The 17,124-nt window shown below is 38.9% G+C and overlaps 1 protein-coding gene and 1 pseudogene across 1 annotated transcript in view; both read right to left on the minus strand.

Moving 5' to 3' along the window:
• The window catches only part of NEK10 (NIMA related kinase 10), a 214,918-nt gene that overhangs the window by 124,868 nt on the left and 72,926 nt on the right, over positions 1–17,124 (minus strand). The gene's annotated exons all lie outside the window — the stretch shown is intronic.
• On the minus strand, positions 2,718–3,362 carry LOC113253860 (transcription factor BTF3-like; annotated as a pseudogene).

A 17,124-nucleotide genomic window follows, 5' to 3' on the forward strand; every position in this document is an offset into this window, starting at 1 on the left:
GATAAACAGGAATGCGTTTCCTTAACCTGGTAAGAAGCATCTATAAAAAGCTACAACTAACTTTCTACTTAATGTGAATATTTCTCCTTTAAGTCCAAAAACAAGGCTGGATGTCAACTAGATTTGTTGTGGTGATCATTTTACACTATATACAAACATCAAATTATGATGTTTTACACCTGAGAGTAATAACATGGTATATGTCAATTATATGTATTAAAAAAAGAAAATAAATAAAAGATGTGGCAATCTTGTTCATATGTTGCTATACATGTTGAAGAGATTGCCGCATAAGCAAATTATTTAATGTGCCCTTAATAACTGAATTTTTTAAATAAAGCAAAAATATTTGTTTTCTTTTTTCTTTCTGAAGAAGATAAAGACAAAGAGGAAGAAGATAGAGACAAAGGAGGAGGAGAAGGGAACACACTAGCGCAGTGGCAGAGAAACAAATATCCAGGAATAAGATGACAAAAGATGAAAGATCTATGCAGGGAAAAGTATACAATTTTGTTAGAGTCATTAAAGAAGCCTAAAATTACCAGAGAGACACTCCAAGTTCATGGATTGGAATTCTCAATATTACATAGATGCCATTCTTCCTAAACTAATGTAATTCCAATCAAATTCCTCCAAATATTTTACGTAAATTTCACAAATTAAGTATAAAATTAGCATAATTAATAGAAATAGAAAGGACCAAAAGGAGCCATGGATTTTGATAAAAAGACAAGAAAATTTCCTACAAGATATTAAAAATTATTACAAGGTATTAACCAAGACAAGGCAGTATTAACTCAAGGATACAAAAAGAAAAGAAAAAAAAGGCAAGAATGTCAACCCCCCCCATTCTTATTCAAGATTGTACCTAGAGGTCCAAGTACGTACGATATTTGCAAACACATCTTCGCAAACATAATTTTTAATTTCTTTTTTAAGGAATTCGTTGGAGTGAGATTACTGGATAGTACAATAAGTGTATGCTTACGTTTTTCAAAGACTATCAAACCAAAATATTTTCCAGTGCTTTCTCACCAGAAATGTATGAGTTCTAGTTGCTTCTAAATTCTCACCAGTCATTCGGTGGTGTCAGATTTATTTATTTATTTATTCATTTATTCACTTATCTATTTTAGATGTTTTTCCCCTCAAGTAAGGAAAGGTAGGACTTGAACTCATGACCGTGAGATCAAGAGTCACATGGTCTACCAACTGAGTCAGCCAGGTGCCCCTGTTGTCAGGTCAGGTTTTCGGGGTTTTTTTAATTAGCCATTCTAGTAAGTATGTAGTAATAGCTCAGTATAGCTTTAAGTTGCACTTCCCTAATGACTAATAGTGTTGAACACTTTTCATGTACTTATTTGCCATCTGTGTATCTTCTTTAAGGATATACCTGTTCAAAATTTGGCCCATTATTTGATTGGGTTGTTTGCTTTCTTATGATGGAGTTGTGGATACACATTCTTCATCATATTTGCAAATATTTTCCCTAGTCTGAAGCTTGTCTTTTCATTCTCTTCATGTCTTCCATAGAACAGAAGTTGTAAGCTTGGATGAAATTCAATTAATTTTTTTCTTTTATATATTGTGGTTTTAATGGCGTAGCTAAGAAATCCTTGCCTGAGCCATGTAAAATAGTCCAGGCTATTCTGCTGAAAAGGCCAGAGCGAGAAGAGCAGCCTGGAGGATGAGAGGCCCAGCTCCAGCCAAACTCCAGAGGCCACCTGCCAGCCATGTGAGTGTCCGCCCTCCACCCTGGGTCAGGGCTTCAGATGCAGCCCGGGCTGACACCTTCACTGAAACCTCGTAACATACCCTAAGTCAGAACCACCCAGCGAAGCTGCTGCTGGGTTTGTGGCCCTCAGAAATGGTGAGGAAATAAATGTTGTCTTCAGCTGCTAAATTTCACAGCAATTTGTTACCCAGTAATGAAAAATTCATACAACTGCTACCACCCCAGTCCAAATCTCAGCCGTGAGCGCTCGCGTAGACTATCGAACAATGCTTCCTAAACAGGACGACAGGACTCGTGCTTCTCTCGCTCCCTCCAAAACAGAATTCCCCGTGCCAGAGCCAAAATGACCTTGGGAAAACGTAGAGCAGAGACCACCACTCGCAAAGTTAAAGTTCGACAAAGGTTTCTAATATATACTAAGAATAAAAGCCAAACTCCTACCAGGTATAGAAGACCATATGCTTCTGGGTTTTCAGAAAGGTCTTTCTTGACCATACTATCATAAATATGTCCCTTTCTTTAATACTCTTCTGTTACATGTGATTCATATCTTTCATTATCTAATTTTTTTTACATTATACTGCCATTTAAAATCATTTAAAGTCTTTAATCAAATTTCATCAGAGATCATCAGACTTATTACATGCCATGATTAGCTTTCCATAAACAACTTTGCTTTCTTGTACAAATCAGTGTCAATGAAATAAAAAAATAAAACTGTATATGAGGCAAAGAACTTTATTAACCTTGTTTCGAACTTTATTCCCAGGCTTCTTTAGCTTAATTAGCAGCAAAGAATGAATTATGTCTAAGCAAACACTGGAAAGAGCTGCATGTCCAAGGGACTTGGCCTTAAAAGTATTAGAGATCTAGATTTTGTCAGATCCATGAACAAAATCTTGAAAAGCAGTCCTAATATAATACAAAATAGCAACTTCCAGTAACTTCTTCAAGTTTTATCTTCTTCAGAGGTTGGCTCAATTCATTGGTTTACTTCATTCTTGGAAGCCTCATCAAAATTCTCCACAAGAAATGGAGCTTCATCCTCCTCCTCCTCTCTGGTTGTGTGGGCAGAGCTTCAGCCAGTCTCCCCCACTAGTCAGACTGTCTGCACCAAGTTGTTTTAAGATTCTTGGTAGCATTTCTTTCTCTTTTTTTTAATATTTTTTTATTATGTTATGCTAGTCACCATACAGTATATCCTTAGTTTTTGATGTAACGTTCCATGATTCATTACTTGCATATAACACCCAGTGCTCCATGCAATACGTGCCCTCCTTACTACCCATCACCAGCCTATCCCATTCCCCCACCCCCCTCCCCTCTGAAGCCCTCAGTTTGTAGCATTTCTGTCAGCTGCTCAGTCTCAGCATGGCCTGTAATGGGCTGCCCGAACTTCCAGGTTGTGAAAGTGGATCTCTGTTCCTTGGTTTGTGAACATATTCACTTCTTCAATACCAGAGATATTGTTTACCCCTAACATCTTTAAGGAGAACTGAAGTTTTTTATCATCTGCTCTAGCCATTCTATGAACCACCTTCTTTCGGGGAGCAGTTCTTTCCCCACCAATGTGCACTTGTGCGGGCCGTTTGGTGAGTTTCTCCTGGTTCATGATAGTTTCCTTCATCTTGTTGGAGCAGAAATGGGACAGTGAGGGGAACTAGGGTTCTATTTTTGTTTAATATTCATTTATGCATTTAGGGTCTATCATTCCTAACTAGTATGCAAGATCCATACTTCGTGTTATCACTGTATACTGACAGAGCTGTATCTTTTGATAAATACATAGATACATAGTTGACCCTTGAACAATGTGAGGGTTAGGGGTGCTAATGCCCAGCACAGTCAAAAATCCATGTATATCTTTTGACTCCCCCAACACTTAACTACTAATATCCAACTGTGGCTTATATCATAAACAGTCAACTAACACATACTTTGTACATTATATGTATTACATACTGTATTCTTACAATAAAGTAAAGGTAGACCAAAAAAAATGTTATCAAGAAAATCCTAAGGAAGAAAAAGTACACTTAGACCACTGAACTGTATTTACTGAAAAAAATCTACATATAAATGGACCAGTGCAGTTCAAACCCATGTTGTTCAAGGGTGAACTGTATATGCATATCTATCTACCTATCTAAATATCTATCTATCCTCTAAGTCCAGTAGTAGTAATGAGAAATAGTAGAGGGCTGAGTTTTACAAAGTGTTTTTATTTTTTTAATTTTTTTTTATTATAATAATATTTTTTATTATGTTAGTCACCATACAGTACATCCCTGGTTTTTGATGTAAAGTTCAATGATTCATTAGTTGTGTATAACACCCAGTGCACCATGCAATACGCCCCCTCCTTACTACCCATCACCAGCCTATCCCATTCCCCCACCCCCCTCCCCTCTGAACCCCTCAGTTTGTTTCTCAGAGTCCACAGTCTTCCATGCTTCATTCTCCCTTCTGATTAACCCCCCTTTCTTTATCCTTTTCTTCTCCTACCGATCTTCCTAGTTCTTATGTTCCATAGATGAAAGAAACCATATGATAATTGTCTTTCTCTGCTTGACTTATTTCACTTAGCATTATCTCCTCCAGTGCCGTCCATGTTGCAGCAAATGTTGAGAAATCGTTCTTTTTGATAGCTGAGTAATATTCCATTGTATATATGGACCACAACTTCTTAATCCAGTCATCTGTTGAAGGGCATCTCGGCTCCTTCCATGATTTAGCTATTGTGGACAATGCTGCTATGAACATTGGGGTGCATATGGCCCTTCTCTTCACTATGTCTGTATCTTTGGGGTAAATACCCAGTAGTGCAATTGCTGGATCATAGGGTAGCTCAATTATTAACTTTCTAAGGGACCTCCACACTGTTTTCCAGAGTGGCTGTACCAACTTGCATTCCCAACAACAATGTAGGAAGGATCCCCTTTCTCCACATCCTCTCCAACAATTGTTTCTTGCCTTGTCAATTTTTGCCATTCTAACTGGTGTAAGGTGGTATCTCAGTGTGATTTTGATTTGAATTTCCCTGATGGCTAATGATTTTGAACATTTTTCATGTGTCTGTTAGCCATTTGGATGTCTTCATTGGAAAAGTGTCTATACATATCTTCTGCCCATTTTATGATTTGTTTATTTGTTTCTTGTGTATTGAGTTTGAGAAGTTCTTTGTAGATCTTGGATACCAGTGTTTTATCTGTAGTGTCATTTGCAAATATATTCTCCCATTCCGTGGGCTGCCTCTTAGTTTTTCTGACTGTTTCCTTGGCTGTGCAGAAGCTTTTTATCTTGAATCCATCAAAATCCTAGAGGAGAGCATAGGCAGCAACCTCTACGACATTGGCCACAGCAACCTTTTTCATGACACATCTCCAGAGGCAAGAGATACAAAGTGTTTTTAAGACTATTCACAAATTTAGGGGTGCCTGGGTGGCTCAGTCGGTTGAGCATCCGACTCTTGATTTCAGCTCAGATCATGATCTCAGAGTCCTGGGATCATGCCCCGCACTGGGCTCCATGCTCAGCGGGAAGACTGCTTGAGATTCTCTCTCTCCCTCTCCCTTTACCTCTCCTCCTTCACTCGTGTGCTCTCTCTCTCTGTGTCTCTAAAATAAACAAATCTTTTTATAAAAAAAGACTTCATATGTTAGATGGCTTGCTTTAATCTTCCCATTCCACCATTGTGGGTACTGCAGAAAATTAGTAGAAATAGTATAACATATCAATATTTTTAGGAGCTCACTATAATTTTAGTACACATAGACTTCATGTACTTACAATCTAAAATAATCCTTTGACTTTTAGTTTTAGTGCTACATAGAAATTATCTCGTTTTTATAAAAATCCCATTGATTTTCACAGGCAAAAACTAAGGAGTGGTACTCACAAGGGTTCTACTCACTCTATGTAATGTAGATAATGGCAGAAACTGAGATGGATGTCTGCAAAAATGCAGATAGTAGAGAAGTATTCATAAAGAGAACAAAAGCTAATATTGTTTGGCCATTTGGAAGATTTTGGTAGTAGCAGTAATGTTTCTATTACTCTTTCTACATCTGTGATTATATTTGGAACAGAGAAAAAGGATTTATTTCAGAAACTGTGGTCATAAAAGCATTCATGTGCTATTATAGAAATTCAAAATGACAGCAGATGACATTTTACATATAGCACATTCTGCCAAAAAAAAATCAGTAAAAAAATCTCTCCTTTGATAGAATGAATGATACAGGAAATGCTAAAACTGTAGCCTGTTTGTGCTACAGCCTATAGCTATCAACCTTCAGATGGAAAATGTGTGTGGTCTCTGGTTGAGTGCCTAGATTCTTGCTCTGTCATTTACTATCTATGTGACATTGGATCCATAACTCAGCTACTCTGTTTTCTCAAAAAGAGCCTATGAAACTTATATTTTGCAAGGGGTTGTAAGGTATTTCCATCCCTCTCCATAGGGCGCTTTCACCTACCACCTGTGTCAGTAGCTCCCAAAATCAAAACCACGCCAATTCAATCCCAGCAGTAGGCGGCACCTGGCCATTCACACCCAGACTGAGCTCATCATCTGCAGTCATCTGGGATACCCCAAGCAGCAGATGGCATCTCATTTTCCCCATTTTCTGGGCTTGAAATCTCTGCCTCTTCTCTCTTGCCCATATGCTCATTAACTCCTCAGCTCTTGTATCTGAATCTTTCTTTTCATTCTGTGACCACAGGTTAAATGTGCTGGGAACCCAGGCCCTCCCTTTTCCTACTAGAACCTAGGTGCATCTCATCAGAAAACTTTCCCTTCTAATCCATTCCATAGGGTATTTAACAATGGAATAATCTACCAACCCGTCTTCATCACAGCATCTCCCATGTAAGTGCCAGAATGTGTCCTGACTGCTATCATTTATAAAGTTTCCAGCTGCCCTATGCCTTCAGTACTGTCCATTTACTCACTAATTCATCCATTTCTCCATTAACCAGATCAGAAACTATCCGTACTGACATGGCCCATAAGGACCAATGGTAGAGATACACATTAAATAAAGCATCACATATATAAATTTATAATTGTGATAAGAACACTAAAGATCGGCTAGATCTCTGATGCTATGAGAGAGTAACATAGGAGACACAGCCAGTTAGGAAAATCTTCTGTGACAAAATGATGATTGAGGGAATATGTAACAGAGAGCAGGAGTTAACTAGGTAAGAAGAGAAAGTGTAAAAGAGACATCCAGCAGAGGAACCTACATGTGCAAAAGTCCTATGATCAAGGAACATGATCCATCAAGGAACTGAGAGAAGGTCCTGTGATCAGGAGAGCATGGTCACTTGAAGAACTGAAAAAAGGCCAGGTTGGCTGGAGGATAGACAATGAGAGACATGGCCAGACCATGCAAGACCCTGCAGGCCATGTTCAGATTACTGATACCTGTCAATATTGCCCAACTTAAAACATCCATCTCAACAAAACTGTTGGAGTCATCCAATTCGCTCAACACGGTACTTGATTATGAGCACCCCATGCCCTCAAGGATGCCTTTTTCTTTACCTGGATTGATCTTTCTGGGGGAATACTATAAAGAGAGTTGATGAAGAGATGAACACTGGAGCCAGATGTGGTTCATCCCTGGCACCGTCAGTCTATTAGCCGGGTGATTTAAGCAAGTTTTCTAATCTCTCTAACTCTTTTCATTATCTGTGAGGATGGGAATGGGACTCAGATATTGGATGAGGTAATGAACATATAACTTTCATCCCATAGTAAATGCTTAAGAGATGTAGCTATGGGGGGTTACTCCTTTCCTTCAAAGCACAGCTAAAATTTTCACCATGATAAAAATGTCTTCCCTGAGTAAAATGAAAACGATGAATGACTGTGACAATTTCAGGAAATGATCCGTTGAAATTTCTATAGTGTCAGGCAATGACAGAGGCATCTACTTGAACACAACTGTGTAACAGTCCAGAGAGATATCCACCTTGCAACCGCACCCATCTACCGCTCTGCTCTTTCCTTCTGCCTTAGGAAATGAAGGCCAACCTCCAACTTCCACAGGACAAGATCCTCAGTAATAGCCTCTCCATGCAGGCCTCAGTGGGGGATGAGGGGTTCTCGGAAAGATGCTCAACAAACCCCTGCCTCATTGGCACTTCCTCTTCTGAAAGCCACTCAGATTCCTAATGCGAGCTCTTCCACTGTGCTACCCACTCCTCCAAAGTTTCCTTCCCCAGTGCAGGCCCTTCCCTGGATGAGAGACAGCTAAAGTGTTTTTCTTTCTCAACAGCATCAGTATTTGATTGATTTTATTGACGGAATTATTATAACAAAGAGTTGTAAGATGAAAAATTCAACATCTGATATAAAAGTACTTTCTGAATTCTAGGTAAGTCCATATCTTTGGTACACAAACATCATTTCACTCTAGGACATCTATCGGTAGACTAGATTCTTGGGGAAACCAGTATCCTTACTAAATATGGGCTCTTCTAAAATCATTTTCCAAAGTGGGCTTTGTTCTAGTTACTATTTCTTGGAATAATGAATGAAACTTTAAACATGTGGTTCTAATAGTAAGCAGGAGTGCTAAGGGTCAGATTCTTATAAAAACAGGAAGTCAGGCTCTTACTCTTTCTTGTTCTCTCTCTCTCTCTCTCTCTCTCTCTCACACACACACACACACACACACACACACACATACACACACACTGTTCATGGCATGATTATAGAGTCCGAAAGGCTCCAATGGCTTCAGTACACTTAGGAGGCTGGGGAGACTGATCAGATGTGTAGTACCATGCACTGTTGAATTAGTCTGTGTAAAAATAGGCACTCTACCCACTCACCATGCTGTTTCAGAGAACACACTTTGGGAAAACTCACGGAATGAAAATAACATGTCCAGAACACATCAGATTCTACCCCTTACATTAAAAATTTCTCAGAGAACTAAACCATAATTCAATATGCCCACATGAAAACACACACTAAAATAAACTTTATTATCCTTGGTCTTTGGTGTTTTTATGGGCCTTATAAACCCAACATTGGGAAGATTTTAGTTCCAATTTTTTCCTAAGATGGTAAAGATTCAGGGCCCCCTCATTCACTTATGCAGTCAATTATGGGGAATCCAACCCACCAGAACAGCATAATAATCATTTGGTCAAGATCAGCACTTTCAGGACGCCCCGCTAGGACTTTCTTGGGACTGCCATTCTCATCTTTTCCTGGAAGCCAACTGCTATTCAAATCTCAGAATTGCAGAATGACCCACTGGTGGCATGAGAATTTTATAAAATTTTTTTAGAAATTAGATTTGACTGAATTTGCTTCAATATTTCCTTATTTCACATGACCTAATAGCAATATAAGGAAACTGGTGGGCTTGACAGAAATTCTTGCTTTCCTAGTGACATGAAGGCAATTTGTTGACTGAGAGAAATTCTAGAAATTGTGTGGCTACCCTTACTACACAGGTGCTATATGAGGGTATGCAACACAAGAGACTCAATATTCTGTAGTCTTTTAAGAACACTCAAAGCTCTGTGTTGGCTTAGACTCAAATAGATACTAGATCTGGTTAATGAGGAGTAAACCACACAACAGGTTCAAAGAAAGACAGGTCAAGAGACCTACAAAAGCTACAGACTCATTATGTGCCTATTTAGCCAGGATATTTTAGAGGCATATGAAATAATATGCATATAAGGACTTTGACTTCCCTATCAGAGCGTAACACTAATTCATTTTTTCTGTAATGACATAGATTTCTCAGCGGCAGTTGAGCCAACCAAGAACAATTAAAATCCTCTAATCTTCTAGAAAACAATTAAAATGCCAAGATTCTAGCAATACAAGAGAGGTCTAATTTGATTTCTCAAACTTTGTTGGCACTCAAGAAAGTAAACTCTTTCCTTTCATACACTGGATTACATTATTTGCTGCGATGCCAGCGGGAATTGCTTGTAACTTTCCCCATGTATGTACCTGATTTCACTTTAATCCTCAATTCGTCTTATGTTAAATGCTCTTCCCACAAAATCTTAGCTGTCAGATCAAGATCTCAAACCCAAGTATCTTCCCTAATCATTATTTTTTATTTGTAACTGGCTTCTAAATATTTCTACCTGGGTGTGTTTTAGTTCATTTGTTCATTCATTTCTTCATCTATTCATTTACTCAGTAAATATTATAAAGTGCTTTCTGAGAAAGAAAGTCAAGAAAACCAGTTTCCTTTACCTCAAGAAGGGAATGGCGATTAACCACTGCCCTGGCGCTGAGAACGGCATCTGCCCTATATACTGAGAAAGGCAAGCCTGGTAGACTAAAGGAGCCCAGAAATAGAACCTATCAGATGTAGACATCAGAGACACCACCTAGAGGAATGGCATTTGAATTGAGTAGCAGAGGGCATTCCAGGCAGAGAGAGCACTATGTTGGAAGTCACAGAGGTATAGGACCACAGCCTGGTCTGTTCAGGAAGGAGCAATTTGTCCCATGAGGCTAGGGCAAAGAGCAAAGGTGAGATCATGAAGAAAGGAGTTTGGGTGCCCTAAGGAATGTCATAGGGAACAACTAAAGGACTTTAACCAGGAAAGGATATGATCAGATTTCTAAAGTAGTATGTCCAAAACCTTACACCTTAAATCCCCTCACCCAATTCTCTAGTGTCACAATCTTCACAAACTCAGACTCTTTCTTACTTATTCTCACACCTCATTAACTAGGCACAAAAAAAATCTTAAATTCTGGGTCCCAAATAACTGCTGAATCTAATCCTTCTGCTATATCCTCTTCTGCTGCGGCCACAGGTAAAACCCACATTACATCTTTCAATTGCAAGAGTCTTTGGCGGCAAATACTATGGACTAGCTCTCAAAAAGCCATTAGCCACCCCTTTTCCCTTTCTTATCTCCAACTACAGAGGCAGAAAGCTCACCTAGACAGTTTCCCTTATAGCTGGGGGTGGTAACAGGACTTGGCTTTGGCCAACACAATGTGAGACATATAATGGGATCCCCCTGTGAAAGATTTTCTTTAATGATAAAAGGAAGTAGCCATTTGAAGAACAGAATTGGGTTTTTTTAACCTAGCCACCATCCTACTTCCTGTCTGAATTTGGTAGTGATGGCTGGAGCTCTGGGCAATCTGCTGAGGATAATGGAGGGAAAAGACAGAAATGCCTAGATCATGGTTGACTTCCTTGAACTGTTCAATCAGCACTAGAACTGCCCACCTCCAGGTCCCTTGTTGTGAGAAAATTACATGTCCTTATAGCATAAGCCATTGTTAGTCTGGCTTTTTGCATCCGAACAGATCTTAACTGATACATCTCCTAAACTGGGGATCGGTCTCCAGTCTTTCCTCATGGTACCCCTCACCTGCCATTACAATTATCCTCCACATCCCATATCTGATCACATAATTTCCAGTCTGGAAATTTCTAAAGATAAGTAAGTCTCTGACCAAACATTAGGGCCCAAGCTCCTCATTCACCAAAGTCTCTACTGTCTTGACACATTGAACGTCACGCGAGTGCCGAGGCGCCCTGCACCGCTTCGGGTCTCTAACCTTTTGTACTGCTGTACTCCGTGCCTGGAATGCTTTCCAGCTCCACTCCTCACCTGAAGGCCCCACAGACAGAGTCAATCACATTTTCCTCTGTGGCCGATAGTTATGATAGACTATATTCTCTGGGGAGGAGGGACACATCTTCACCCTTTTAAACATGACTTGCTTTGACCCATGAAGTCTGGGCATAAGTCTTAAGAGCTGAGGTCTGGTTGCCATGCTTTCTCTTTCCTGCCTCTGCAATGCTGAAGCAGTGTGTAGGAGCTTCAGCCAGCCTGGGTCTCTGAGCACGGCTCCCTGAGTGACCTACACTGTACATGCAGTATGAGCTAAGATAGAAACCTTGCTGTTTTGAGCCAGGGTGGACAAATGTTTTCTTTTCTTTTTAAAAAAAACATATAGTGGGTTATAACTTTAAGTTTGTTTATTTATTCATTTTAAGTACTCTCCACACCCCACATGGAGCTGAAACTCAGGACCCCGAGATCAAGAGTGGCATGCTCCACTGGGTGTTATACGCAAGTAATGAATCATGGAACTTTACATCAAAAACTAGGGATGTACTGTATGGTGACTAACATAGTATAATAAAAAATTATTATTAAAAAAAAAGAGTGGCATGCTCTTCCAACTGAGCCAGCCACAAACCTTTTCTATAAAGGGCCAGATAATAAATAGTTAAGTCTTCAAGAGCCACATGTGATCGCTGTCACATATTCTTCTTCTTTCTTTTCTTTTTTTTTTGACAACCATCTAAAAATTTTTTTAGAAGCCATTGTTAGCTCACAGGACCTACAAAAACAGGCCACAGTGGGCTTTGTCCCACAGACTGTGGTTTGCCACTATTTTAAGCTGCTGAAACTTTCAGGTCACTTGTTACTGCAGCATAACATGACCTATCCCAACTAACAAAATAGTATTTTGCATAGACAACTTTCTAGTCTTTATCACCTTGTAATACAACTAGAAGCTCCATGAAGACACTGACCACGTCTGGCATACTTGTCTTGTTCACTGCCAGATGTCGCAGCTCAGGGGTTAACTGCTGAGTGAAGAAAGCAAAGTCTTCCCCATAAGACTGAGATTTCGAGCGACAGAGGACATGGCTTTCATCTCATATTCACTCCTACATGCCTGGCACATGACAGCATTTGATAAGCACTTGAGTCTTTGATAAATGTTCCACTGAATCAAGTATTTTTCTGTTGTTACTACCAGTAGCAACAGCCAAATATCATTTGAGAAATGTAGAAATGTGCACAGCCTGTTTGGTTGCAGGATAAACATGTGACCTCTTGAGTATGCACTAAAGCCCGTGTCTGAAATCTATTACCATAGTTGATTTTTGTTTTTTCTTTTTTCTTTTCTTTTTTTTTAAATTTGGGATCGGGGGGGAAAATGAGGGCATGAGAGGCTTATATTAAAATGTGGGTATTTGAAAAGTTAAAGAAATGTGAAATGGCAGGTCTGCGAGCAAGTTCATTTCCAGCAGACCCCCTCCTTCAGAGCCATTCTATAATGGGAGGGCACAGTGTCGGTCTTACTTGACAGGCGGCAGCACTTAGAGCCGACCTTGACTGTGCTTTGCTTAGCGCGCCACTGAGTCAGGTCTGTTCCTTGTGTGGCATCCAAGGTTGCAAGTAAGTGCAGAGGCAAGACCTGGACATGTTTCACAGAACAAGTCATTAAAATATACAGTGTTTTACATGGAAATATATTTAGACATTAAAATTAAATGCCATTTGTAAAACCACCATACCTAAATATTAGTATATTAATATAAAGTTAGTGCTTTCTGCTCTGCTGCCTCGGAAGGCAAATTCCCAGCCAGCGAGCTTACTATAAATAACTGTACACCAACCTCAATTTTAAAACATCTAATTCATCTACATTAAGAAAAAGAGACGAAGAGGGGAATTTTGATTTTTCTAAAGCTTTTTTGTCTGGTTACATTTTCAGTACGTTTTGTCGCATGCATCTTAAACACCACTTGTCGATTCTGTGTTTCTTTCCCGGGAGTAAATAAGCCTTCTAGCACAAGAGAAGAGAAAAATAAAATATGACAAGGCTGCCCCTTTGTGGTGACATGATTTCACACACACCGCAGCCTATTTTTTCAGGCTCTATGAACTACAGCTTTATTTCATCCTCCCAAAATATGGGCATCTTCTACATTTGGTTTCAAATTAATGCTATAAGATTTTAATTTAACCATACCCGTCATAAAAATAAGAGTCTCTAAAGTCCATATTTATACCCATAGTGATAGACACTGAAAAATATTTTCATTACTATTACATTTAAAATATCTTTAAAATGGTGATATCAAACCTCTTTGGATTATCTTCTTAGACATAAAATCATTTTATACTCATGGAAAATGACAACAGCACATTGACACCCTGTCCACGCAATTGCTTTAATGGAAAGAAACTAATTTAGGGTAAGAATCTTACCCTAAATTCTTTATTTGAAACTACAAAATATTGCCTCATTTAATGATAAAAGGTTTTGAAAGTTGAAGATAATTTTTAAGTTAGTAACACTTAAGTGTAACTCTAATAATATTAATAAGAAAAAGGTTGGGCAGAATGGTGATGAGGGGCAGGACAGAGAAAAACAAAATAAAAGTTTATTTATCCTTGTAAACAAAGTAACTTTTTTCTAGGGAGTCCTTCACAATTTGAGTGCAAGCAAAAAAAAAAAAAATTTTTTTTTTTAAAGTTAGAGAGTTAAAATGAAAGTGGGATATTTTGTTATATCTAATGTTTAGACTAATCAATGTAACTGGACTGCCCATTTGGGTTTAAAGGGTAGATTGATCAGGATGCCTGGGTGTCTCATTGGGTTAAAATGTCTGCCTTCGGCTCAGGTCATGATCTCAGGGTCCTGGAACCGAGTCCCACATCGGGCTCCTTGCTCAGCACGAGCAGCTCCCCCTGCTTGTGCTCTCTCTCTCTCTCTGACAAATAAATAAAATCTTTAAAAAAAAAAGGTAGATTAATCATATGCGTGTATGTCTTCTAGCTCTCAAAATCTTGCTAAAATGAGGGGAAATAAACTTTCTTTAATAAATTACTAACTCACAAGGAGAATGAGAATGGGCTTGGTGATGACAGAGGATAAGATATTCCAACAAGAGGCACATAGGTGGCTTAAGTGTCTGCCTTCAGCTCAGGTGATGATCTCAGGGTCCTGGGATAGAGCCCTGCAACCAGCTCCCTGTTTAGGAGGGAGCCTGCATCTCCCTCTGCCTCCCCCCACTCCAAGCTCTGTCTTGCTCACTCTCTCTCTCTCTCAAATAAATGAATAAAATATTTTTTAAAAAGATACTCCGATGAATTTTTATAAGATGGAGAATGGATGGAGAATGAACCAAGCAGAAGTCCCAAACCATGTGTCCTAGAATAAGAGGGCCAAAAGGGAGCCCATTCACCCTGTAGAGCCCAGTGTGCCACACAAGGAGACGTGAAGTTAAAAAAAGCTCAAAAGACAGAATTAAGACCAAGTCCACAGGTCCCTCCTCACATTCACACATGACACCACTGACTAATTGAGTTCCCTCTGCCACTAGCAGAAAAAGAGAGATTTATTTTCCAAAGACACTGACTGAGCCAGAAAGAAACAAAGCAGAGTATGGATGAACCTATGGGAATTCAGGGAAAGTCTATCAACTGACCATAACTCCCTGAGGACCCTTTGTCCACACCATTCCCCAAATGACAGCAACAGATAGACATTGCCTCAGTCAAGATACTGGAGATGTATTCTCTGAAAAAAGTTTAGGTAATAACTTTTGGGGTTTCCAAAGGAAAAATGTCATTGTGTTCTAATGAAGTCCACAGATGGCAGTCTTAGCTGGAACTCACAGAGCTTCCGACAGCTTAATTCATGTCTTTGTCAGCCCAGAATCAATAGACATTTGAGAAAAGTCTCCAATAAGAAAGAGAGATTGTGGGGTGGGGGGGGGGGGGGGGAGATGGAACCAGAAGATATAGAAACAATGCAGAGTGCTGAAGAGAAAAGTCTACATTATCCTGAGGGAGAATAAAATCAGGATTCCATAAAAATGAAATAAAGAACAAGATAAAAGTTGGGGAAATTAAAAAATGTGTAAATCAAAATTAAATATTCAATAGAAGCACTAGAAAATTAAGTGGAAGAAATAACTGAAGTAGAACAAAGAGACAGAGTTGAAAACTAAGAGAATAATTATTTTTTAAATTAGGAGATTATTTAGCATATAGATCTAAGACTAATAGGAATTCTAGAAGGTAAAGGGGAAGGGAGAAAATAATGAATAAATAAGGCAGAAAAATTTCCCAAGACTGAAGTTTAAAGCCTCCAATATTGAAGTACACACCTAGCTCCAAACACACTGAATGAAGAGAGACCTACCCAAAGCTGTGGATAAACAGAACAACCTAAAATTTTCTGGATAAATAAAAGAGCTCATATATCAAGTAATGGGAATCAGAAAGCACTGGCTTTCCAAACAGCAAAACTGGATACTAAAAGACTGAAGTAATGCCTTCAAATATGAAAGGATAATGACTTTCATCTGAGAATACTACATCCACCCAATAGAGTACAGGCTCTCCTAAAAATATTTTGTGACATACAAGCATCCAAAATTATAAAATCCAGAACATTCCTTTTTTAGGAAAGTACTGGAAGATACACTTCAGCACAACAGGAGAGTTAAAAAAGAAGAGTGTGTAAGTGATGAATCACTAAATTCTACACCTGAAACTAATATTACACTGTATGTTAACTAACTGGAATTTAAATGAAAACTTGGAAGGAAGGAAGGAAGGAAGGAAGGAAGGAAGGAAGGAAGGAAGGAAGGGAAAAAAGAGAAGAGAAGAGGGAAGAGAAGAGAGAAAGAAAGAAAGAAAGAAAGAAAGAAAGAAAGAAAGAAAGAAAGAAAGAAAGAAAGAAAGAAAGAGGAAAGAAAGAAAGAAAGAAAGAAAGAGAGAGAGAAAGGAGGAAAGAGAGAAAGAAGGAAGGAAAAAGAAAGAAAGAAAAAAGAAAGGGAAAATCACTAGAAATCTAAGAAAGACTCCAAGTAGAAAAGGAGCAAATGTAAGTTCCAGGACAATAGCCATGCAGCAGACCTAAATTCAAATCCAGTCTACATTGTAGTAAGCAGCTACCAGAATCGGGTGTCCAGGAAAACAAAATTGAGAGTAACCGCCATGTTTGACCACATGGAAATAGTACAGAGAGGGCTTTTATAATCTTTTTGGAAGAACTGGAAAGAAGAAATGATACCTAGATAAAAAATTTAGAAAACAAACAAAAAAGAAGGCAATTCTTAAGTCCAAGAAAAACAAAAAGGTCTACTAGAAAGGAAAGATGAGCAACATTGAACAATAATTGTACAGTAATAATAATGTAAACATTGAATATTGATTTAACCCCAAATTGTGCAATAACAATATTGGCAGGATGGGGGCGCCTGGGTGGCACAGCGGTTAAGCGTCTGCCTTCACGCTCAGGGCATGATCCCGGTGTTCTGGGATCGAGCCCCACATCAGGCTCCTCCGCTGGGAGCCTGCTTCTTCCTCTCCCACTCCCCCTGCTTGTGTTCCCTCTCTCGCTGGCTGTCTCTATCTCTGTTAAATAAATAAATAAAATCTTTAAAAAAAAAAAAAACAATATTGGTAGGATGGTAGATGGGGAAGAAGAAGAAATAAGAAAACTAAATCCTCAACTATCACAATGGAAAATCAAGTGCCAGAAAAAGCTAAAGAGAACTAAATTTTTTGGAAAAGAGAGAACTGGGGATTGCAAAAAGGTGTTTCTTTATAAG

The sequence above is a fragment of the Ursus arctos genome, unplaced genomic scaffold (assembly GCF_023065955.2).
Source record: "Ursus arctos isolate Adak ecotype North America unplaced genomic scaffold, UrsArc2.0 scaffold_20, whole genome shotgun sequence".
NCBI classification, from domain to species: domain Eukaryota; kingdom Metazoa; phylum Chordata; class Mammalia; order Carnivora; family Ursidae; genus Ursus; species Ursus arctos.